General features: G+C 36.8%; 1 pseudogene; it reads right to left on the bottom strand.

Annotated features, from left to right (window-relative positions):
• Nucleotides 1-1,214: 1,214 nt before the first annotated feature.
• On the bottom strand, nt 1,215-1,735 carry LOC138165660 (large ribosomal subunit protein P1 pseudogene; annotated as a pseudogene).
• Nucleotides 1,736-9,487: the final 7,752 nt, after the last annotated feature.

Raw genomic sequence — 9,487 nt, forward strand, 5'->3', positions numbered from 1 at the left:
ATGAGTGGTTACTAGAGAGTCTTGTCATATGTCTTTGTACCTCAGAGCAGTGTTTTAACACAAGGATTAAGGGTTATTCCAAGGTTTAGAAGGGTCACCAAACCATTTACTCCTCTTCTTTTCTGCCACTCTCTACCCCAATCAATCAGAAAGTGTTTAATTAATACATATATGCCTTGCACTATTCTAAGGTTCTGTGGTAAATACAGAAGAAATATAAAGTATAGTCTCTGATATTAAGCAACTTATGATGTAATTGGGAAGGCAAAATGAATCAACATGAAATATCAAACTATGTAAGGCACCCAATAAAAGAATCTTCTCATTAACATTCCTGATGTATGATCTATAGCTTTTGCTAGAACCCTTCCAGGTACAGGCAACTCACTACTTTCCAAGGTGGTGTAGTCCAGATTATTATAATGAAATTGGGCAATATTTAGTGAAACAAATAAACATACAAGACAATAAACATATAATAAAACACAGATAATATTTCAATTTAAAACTAAGTCAGTATGTGGTCCATAGGGAGTGTTATATATGGATTAACCCTTCCATTTGAGTCTGACATCAGTAGTCTAATCCTTATTTTGACAGTTCCAATTTTACAGTGTTTCCCTATATTGTGCTTAAATCTACTCCCCTATAATTTCCAGTCCTTAATCCTTGCTCTGCCCTCTAGACAAAATAAGTCTGAAGCATTACCCACATGACAGACCTTTAAATATCTGAAGAGAACAATCATAGGAATTTCACCATACTCTGAACTTGTCAGGCTATGTCTGGAATACCATCTTTAATTCCAGGTCATAGGAGCCTAGAATTCTGTTCTTTCTTCTCTAGGCTAGGCATTCTTAGTTTGTTCAACATGTAAGGCAATGTATCCAGACTCTTCAACATCCAGGCCACCCTCCTCTAGATATACACCAGTCTATATCAATGTCTTTCTTAATTAAATTAAAAATTATTAAATTATTTATTAAATTATCTATTAAATAATTAAATAAAAATTAAGTGCTTATGATGTGTGTGGTGCTGTGCTAGCCCCTGAAATATAAACACAAAAATGAAACTATCCCTTCCTGCTCCCAATTAGCTTGAGTTCTGCAGAACCTGAGGCAGTATGGAGAGGCAACATGGTACATTGAAAATAATAGTCATGATGATAATGACAATAGTTAGCATTTATTAAGGAGCTGGGGGATACATACTTTTTTTTTAAGCTTGAGTTAAGCTTTTTATTTAATGTTACAAAAAATATTTAGTCAAACAGACCAAAGCCCATGTCATTATTGGACTCCTCAGATTCTTCTCTTTTTGCTTCCTCTTTCTTCTTCTCCTCAGCTGGGGCAGCTGTGCTAGCAGGAGCAGCCCCTCCAGCAGGGGCAGCACCACCAGCTGCTGGGGCAGGTCCACCAACTCCTACATTGCAGATGACACTTTCAATGTTGACATTGGACAGGGCCTTGGCAAATAATCCAGGCCAGAATGGTTCAACATTTACACCTGCTGCTTTAATGAGGGCATTGATTTTATCTTCCGTGACAGTAACCTCATTGTCGTGAAGGATGAGGGCAGAGTAGATGCAGGCGAGCTTGGAGACAGCCATTTCAGTAGACGGATGAAGAGAGGCTTGTTTGTAGTGGTGCTAGTCGCCGGCTGAAGTGAGGGTTCACCCCAACGTGGCCTTAACTTCCGAAGAAGAACCGAGCACCTTATAGACAACTGAAGAGAAAGCGGGATACATACATTTTAAGGTTTGCAAAGTGTTTTACCTGATATCACATTTGATCCTTACAACAACCACTTTACAGATGAGGAAACTGAAGTGGCTTGTGTAGTGGCACACAGCTCATAAGTACTTGAGGCAAGACTGGTCACTCAGCCTCTCTAAGCCTCAGTTTTCTTATCTGTAAAAAGAATTAAAAGTGCATTGAACTAGAGAATCTCTAAGCTTTTCAATTCTAAATCTACAATTTTATCTTCTGGAACTCAACATAATACTCTAGATGTGGTATGATTAGTACAGAGGGCAGTGGGGCTAACATCTCTTTTACAGTGGACACTAAACTTCTATTAATAAAACCCAAGATTTAATTAGCTCATTTTAGTAGGCATATCACTTTGCTAGTTCATGCTGAATTTGTATTCTACCACAATCCCTAAGTCCTTTTTTACACATGAAGCTAGACTTTTTCTATCTAGTATCTGTACAATTGACTTTTTAACCTAAATCTAAATGTAGGGCCTCACATTCATATTTATTCAATTTCATCTGGTTAATTTCAGCCCATAATTCTAGCCAAAGATAATTTTTGAATCTTGATTCTGTCACCCAATGAAATCTCACTTTCTTCACTTTTTGTCAATCTTAACCTTTTGAAGCACACCTCCTCTGCCATGTGGTACTCCATCTAAAATTGCCTTCCAAACTGACCTCAAGCCATTAATTAAGACTCTTTAATCAGCTCTGAATCCATCTCATCTGGCCTACACTTTTCTGTCTTAGTTAAAAGTATATGAAGATTTTTACAAGTCTTAACTAAACTCCAAATAAACTTTGTCTATAGAATCTTCCTGATTTAACAGTCTAGTACTCACATTTTATTTTATTTTATTTGGAGGGGGGAAGGCAAGGCAATTAGGCTTAAGTGACTTGTCCAAGGTCACATAGCTAGTAAGTGTCTGAAGCCTCATTTAAACTCAGGTCCTCCTAACTCCAGGGTTGGTAGTCTATTCACTGTGCTACCTAGCCCTAGTACTTACATTTTAGAAGAAAATTTGGTTCATTTGTTAAGGGAAGCTAGGTGGCACAGCACATATAATGCTGGGGCTGGAGTCATCTTCCTTCATAGTGTTTTAAGCTCATCTTCCTGAGTTCAAATCCAGACTCAGACACTTACTAGCTTTTTGACCCTTGGCAAGTCATTTCACCTGTTTGCCTCAGTTCTTCATCTGTAAAATGAACTGGAGAAAGAAATGGCAAACTACATCAGTACCTTTGCCAAGAGAACCCCATATGCAGTCACAGAGTCAGATGATTCAATAACAGATTTATTTGTTGTGTTTTATTCTTAAAGAATCCAGGCTGGCACCTAGTACTTACCTCTCTCTTTCCTAAATTCTCACAAATCACCTGTAGAATAATCCATCCTAGCAGTCTACCACAAATCAACATCAAGCTTACCAGTCCACATTTTATGGAATCTAACATTTTCCCCTTTGTAACATTAGGAGGTTAGCTGTTGAGTCTGTGTATCACAGTGGCTCCTTTTACCCTATTTTGTAGGAGTCATGGCCACAGGGTAATGTATGGATCAAGACTGAATTTGTCTTCATTTCAATACACAAACTTTATTGTGCACATGATTCAGTATGGCCATTGGCCTCAGGAACATCATGCCAACCCCACCTGACCCAACATACTGTGGCCATGAAAGGCTTTGTGGAATCAGTGATCTCTACTTTTTTATATAACTTTTTTAATAACTGGCATTTATGTAGCAATTTAAAATTTGCAAAGTTATTTAATCCATTACTTAATTAGATCCTTATACAAACTCTTTAAGGCAGGTGCTATCGATATTTCCATTTTACAGCTGAGGAAACTAAGGCAGACAGAGATTAAGTGACTTGCCAAGGGTCACATAGCTAATAAATATCTGAGATCAGATATGAACTCAGGTCTTCCTGACTACAGACCTAAGTACTCCATCCACTGCAACACCTCGCTGAAGAAACAGGCTGGGAGAGCTTAAATGACTTTCCAGGGGTTGAACAGCTAGGATGTGTCCATAGTAGTATTCAAATTCAGATTTTCTTCACTTCATGCTTAGTACTCTATCCACTATACCCAATTACTCCTCAAATGTCATGAATTCACTGTCCCCAGATTTCCAAAATAACTCTAATCTACAAAGTTGTTTACAATTTCGTATTCTATCTCATACTTTCACACCAATTCATACAGCCCATTTGTGGACAGATTAGGCAGTTGTCATGGAAGATAAATGAGTCACAACAAGACAAGTGGACACAGGTACTGCAGGACATGGTCTCTGTAATCCTGATGAAATTGACTGGCATCAGTCCCAAGCATGTCTCTGAGTTGAATTTAGTTCCATCATTTCAGGTCTGCATTCCAGGTAACTGACATTCCAAATTCTTCTCTGCTACATAATGCAAATCTATAATTGCTAACTTCATTCTCATTTCATTTAATTTTTTTCTCCAAAATAGGATACTTGCCTGACTAATCTTTGAATAACTCTCCCATTCCCTATGATTTCTCAGAGAGAAATTATTATATGATTTCTCATATGATAAAAACAATAGCCATCACTTACATAGCATTTTAAAATTTGCAAAGGGCTTTACAAAAATTATCGCATGCAAGATGACTTTTTCCTAGCCAAACATAATATTCAGTCATGGATAAAAATGAGCACAACATGGCAGCCTCCATGGTCTGAAACTGACAAGGAACTGAATTATCTAATGTCAAGAATCTTCTCAGTGTTGCTTAGAAAAGTAGCCTGGGAGCCTGGATGTCATCTTGAAGGGTTACTCAACTACTGAGTAATATATGGAAGGTACTGAGAAAAAACAGCAGGTCGTCAAGGACAGAAGAAAATTTGACAAGGGGCTAAAATGTCTGCAATGTTGCACTATCTCTGATAGAAAATTTCTTGATTCCTAATGCTTTCTTCACATGTGAAAAGTCATGTTTTTGTTTGAAAATGAAAGGAGACCACTCCCACTATTTGACTGAGGTCCCTCTTGGTGACTTCAGGTCCAGTCCATAGCTGTATACACACATACACATACACATATGCATTCATACACATACACATGCCACACACATTTTTACTTATTTATATATGCATACACATATATTGTGTGTGTGTATATGTTTATGTGTGTATATATATATATATATATATATATATATATATATATATTTGAGAGAGAAAGTCAGTAGATATATTGGATCATTTTGTCAACTCTTTCTTTTTCTTCCTTCCTTCCTTTCTTAAAATTATTTATGAGAAAGGATGGTTCATTAGATAGAGGTGATATAAAGCAAAAAAAAAAATCCACAAAATTTAAGAAAGAAGAGTGATTAAGAAAACAAAAGGTGAATTTTTTAAATTCTCCTAAGAAATAGATAGAAGCATAAGCTCATGTTGAAGGGCAGATGGCATAATGTTACATGACAGAATATAATTTAAGAATTAGAAAGGACATGGGGCAGCCAGGTGGCTCAGCGAGTAAGAGCACTGGCTCCAGTGTTGGGATGACCTGGGGATCGAATCCGGGCTCCAACACTTAGCACCCACCCAGAAATAACTGCCCATGTAACCTTGAGCAAGTTACTTAACCCCGATTGCTTAAAAAAAAATTAGAAAGGACATTAGAAATAATCTAATCCAAGGCAGTCATTTTAACAGGAAAAGAACACCTCCAGAGATATTATGACTCACCCCAAGGTCACATAACTAATTAGCAATAGAGACAGGACTAGATTCCATGAATACTGACTCCTAAGAGCAGTGTCTTTTCTGTTTTAACATGTTGCCTGATTAGTCAAAGATGCCAGAGAGAGCAGAAACCATTTCACCTCTAGTTGTGTTCCCATCTTCTCTTTTAAAGACAAAGATCCCCAAATTGAAAAGAGTAGACCAAACAAGGATGAGATGGAATGGAAGCCTCAAATTGGTGATACCCTGTATACTCAGTATGCTCTACAATGGCTAAGAAAAGATGTAAACGCAAATTTCTCTTGAGTTCTTTGAATTACTTGAATTCTAAGCAATGTTGTGCATAGAGTTCCTTCAGCCCTCCACATTACTCATTAGAGTCCTTACCATTTGCTTTTACTCCTTTTACAAAGTGTGTTTTCATCTGCTCCCATAGACTTCAGTGGAAGAAAACCTAAATGCTCAATTAAAACTGACATAAGCCAAAGCAAAAGAGATGTAATGTACGTGTTTCAGAGAACTACCCAAGAGAAAGCTGCATATAAAAGATCTTCAATGCGCTCACTGTTTCTACAGAGTTAACGGTGAAATATACCCTGTATACTCAGTATGCTCTACATTGGCTAAGAAAAGATGCAAACGCAAATTTCTCTTGAGTTCTTTGAATTACTTGAATTCTAAGCAATGTTGTGCATAGAGTTCCTTCAACCCTCCACATTTCTCATTAGAGTCCTTACCATTTGCTTTTACTCCTTTTACAAAGTGTGTTTTCAAATCTGACCTCAGACACTTATTAGCTCCTTTTCTGTAAAATGAAGGAAATCTATATCCTGTCATATTGTCCCATTTTTTAGCTTTCTGAAATGGGCTACAACTTCTTTCTTCTTCTTTATATACTGTGTTCTTCTTTGTTTCCTTATTCAATTTTTTTCTTCATGGAACACTTCATTTTCCCTGATAATGTGGAAAGTAGAGATGCATTTCTCTAGAGATTTCAGCTTATCCTTCATTTGTACCTTCCTGTTGGTTGGTGCTAACAAAAATACATGTGGCACTCTCTGTGGCTCACTGAAAAATTCCTCTTCTCCCCTACCCTTACTTGAAGCAAAATATGTTTGGTAACTCATGGATAATCGCTATGGCGAATTGTTCACTGTTCCCTGAGCCCACAGTTCAGTCTCTGTAACTAAATTTGTTTATTGTAGGCTTTCCACCATTCCTCTTCATTTGACTCTATCTGGCTCAGTTGGAGATGCCTCCCAACATTCATTCAATTGGCAAATATGGTGAAAAATAATCAAAGCCAATGCTGGTGAGGCATGGAAAAACAGACTTGCTATTACACTCTTGGTAAGTTATGAATAGGTCCAAATATTTTAGAAATACTATGGGGTTATATAGCTATATATATAAAAAAACTGTGCTCTACTACAAATATACCTTAAGGATGTTATCAGGAGAGGTGAGAAGACATAGGCATACAAATATGCCTAGAAGCATTATTAATAGCAAAAACCTAGAAAGAGTCCATGTGTCCAACAATGGAAGAATGATCAACCAAATTGTGGTATGGAGATGTAATGGAATTTGATTTTATCTTAAGAAACGATCAATTTAAAGAATACAGAATATAAGAAGACACATGTAATTAAGGATCAAGAAAACTGAACCAAAAAAGCAATATCCATCAATAAATATTTAGTAAGCATCTACTATGTGTCAGGCACTGTGCTAGGCACACGTGACATAATTACAAAGAATGAAACAGATCTTACTCTCAAAGAGCATATATTTTAATGGGGGATACTATGTAGTATAAATATGAAGTGAATGAATTCAAATGAATTAAATACAAGATAGTTTAAGAGGGAGGTTCCTAGTAGTTGGAGGAATCAGCAAAGGCTTCATGTCGAAGATGGCTCTTGAGAAATCGAGCGTCTCTTTAAGGAAGCAATAAAGAAGACCAAGCATTCTAAGCTCATGGCACAGGGCAAACCAGAGAGATGAGAGATACTTTATTGTGTGTAGGGTACAGAAAGCAGGACCATTTGTATGGATTTCAGACTGTGAGAGAGGGCATACTGTGAATGCAATGAAGCTAGAAATATGGGTTGAAGCCAAGTTGTACAATACTTTAAAGCTAAATAAAGAAGTCAATACTTTATCCTTTAAGTAATACAAAGATCCTGGAAACTATTGAGTAAAGGAGTGACATGGTCACATTTATACTTAAGAAAAATTCCTTTGGCCACATGTGTAGGATGGACTGGAGTGGGAATGGACTTGAGGCAAATAGGCCAATATATCTCATACTCTAATGAGAAGAGATAAAGACCAGAACTAAGGTGAGTGGAGAAAAAGGGTCATATGTGAGCAATGTAGCTGCCAAGTTTGGATTTGGATATGTGGGGTTAAAGAGAATGAAGAGCTAAGGAAAATGACGCAAACTTTAGACACTGAAAGGATGATGGTGCCTTTTATAGACATTATAGACAGGGGAATTTTGGAAAAAGAGAACATTTGAGAGGAAAGATAATTAGTTTGGGGATCTTAAATTTAAGATGTTTGAGGGATATCCAGTTTGAAATGTCTGATAGGCAATTATTGATGTCATACTAAAACTTGTGGTAGAAATTGGGTCTAATCTGTTAGTTATTTTCATAGAAATGATAGTTAAATTAAATGGGAATTAACGAGATCACTGAGAGTATAGAGAGATAAGAATAGGAGTCCTAGAGAAGTTCATGGTCATAGAACTGATGATGAGTAAGCAAAGGAGACTAAGATGAAGAGGTCAGAAACACTGAAGAAAAACATAGGAAAGAGTAGTGTAATGAAAACCCAGGAAGGAGAAATTATGCTGAAAGAAAATATGGTTAACAATGTCAAATGCAGCAGATAGATCTAGAAAGATGGAGACTGAGGAAAGACCAGCAGATAAGGCAATTCAGAAATCACTGACAACTTTAGAGAGAGCAATTTCACTTGGGTGATGAATTCAGAAGACAAATTGCAAGGTGCTGAGAAGTGGGAGTGGAGACAGTGAGTAGATAGCTTTGTCAAGGAGTTTGGCTGACAGAGAGGAAAGATATAGAATGATAGCTTGAGGGGATGGTAAGATCTAGTGAATATTTTTAGGGATAGAGACACTTGGGCATGTTTGAGATATTTGAAAGCAGTTGGAAATGAAGCAAGAGATAAAAAGAGTTTGAATATTTGAGAAAGAGGATGATTGAGGATACAATCTTTTTTTTTTTAAGCAATTGGGATTAAGTAACTTGCTCAAGGTTACACGGCCAGCTGTTTCTGGGTGGGTGGTAAGTGTCTCAGCCCAGATTCGATCCCCAGGTCATCCTGACACTGGAGCCGGTGTTCTTTCTCGCTGTGCTACCTGGCTGCCCCAAGGATAAAATCTTTGAGAGAAGATGGGAATGGATGGGACCAAACATATATGTAAAGGGGTTAACCAGATATACATATACATACATACATATATATGTATATAAATTTTTAGTGTAGATATCAATACCTACTGTTTACAACAATGTTAATAATAATAATAGTCACACCAAAATCCTGGAAAATACATAGAAAAGGGAAATAGGAATTTCAGAAGAGTACATGGAAACAAGTAATGACAGTGATTGTCTTGTTAAAATTGTTATACATTTTACATATGCAAAGTGTACACAATTTTTGGTTGCACAAATTTTTTTTTTCTCCTCTGTATACTTGAATATTTGTACTTGTTGCATTTATAAATTACAACAAGAAGCAATGTGGTAAAGCAAATGGGTAGCAAACCTGGACTTTGGAAGACCTGGATTGTAGTCTTTCCTTTTACATATTCTAGCTGTGTGACCTTGGGCAATTGACAACTTTTCAAGGCTCTAGATAATATGAGTGTAAGTTGTAGAAAACTTTGGGACCTTCATCGACAGATGGAGTTTTAAAACAACAACAAGAATAAATGAAATTGAGAAAGAAAAATCTTTCTCCTTTAA

This window comes from Petaurus breviceps, unplaced genomic scaffold (genome assembly GCF_028583685.1).
Source record: "Petaurus breviceps papuanus isolate PSGF00001 unplaced genomic scaffold, PetGlider_PUasm1.0 214, whole genome shotgun sequence".
NCBI classification, from domain to species: Eukaryota; Metazoa; Chordata; class Mammalia; order Diprotodontia; family Petauridae; genus Petaurus; species Petaurus breviceps.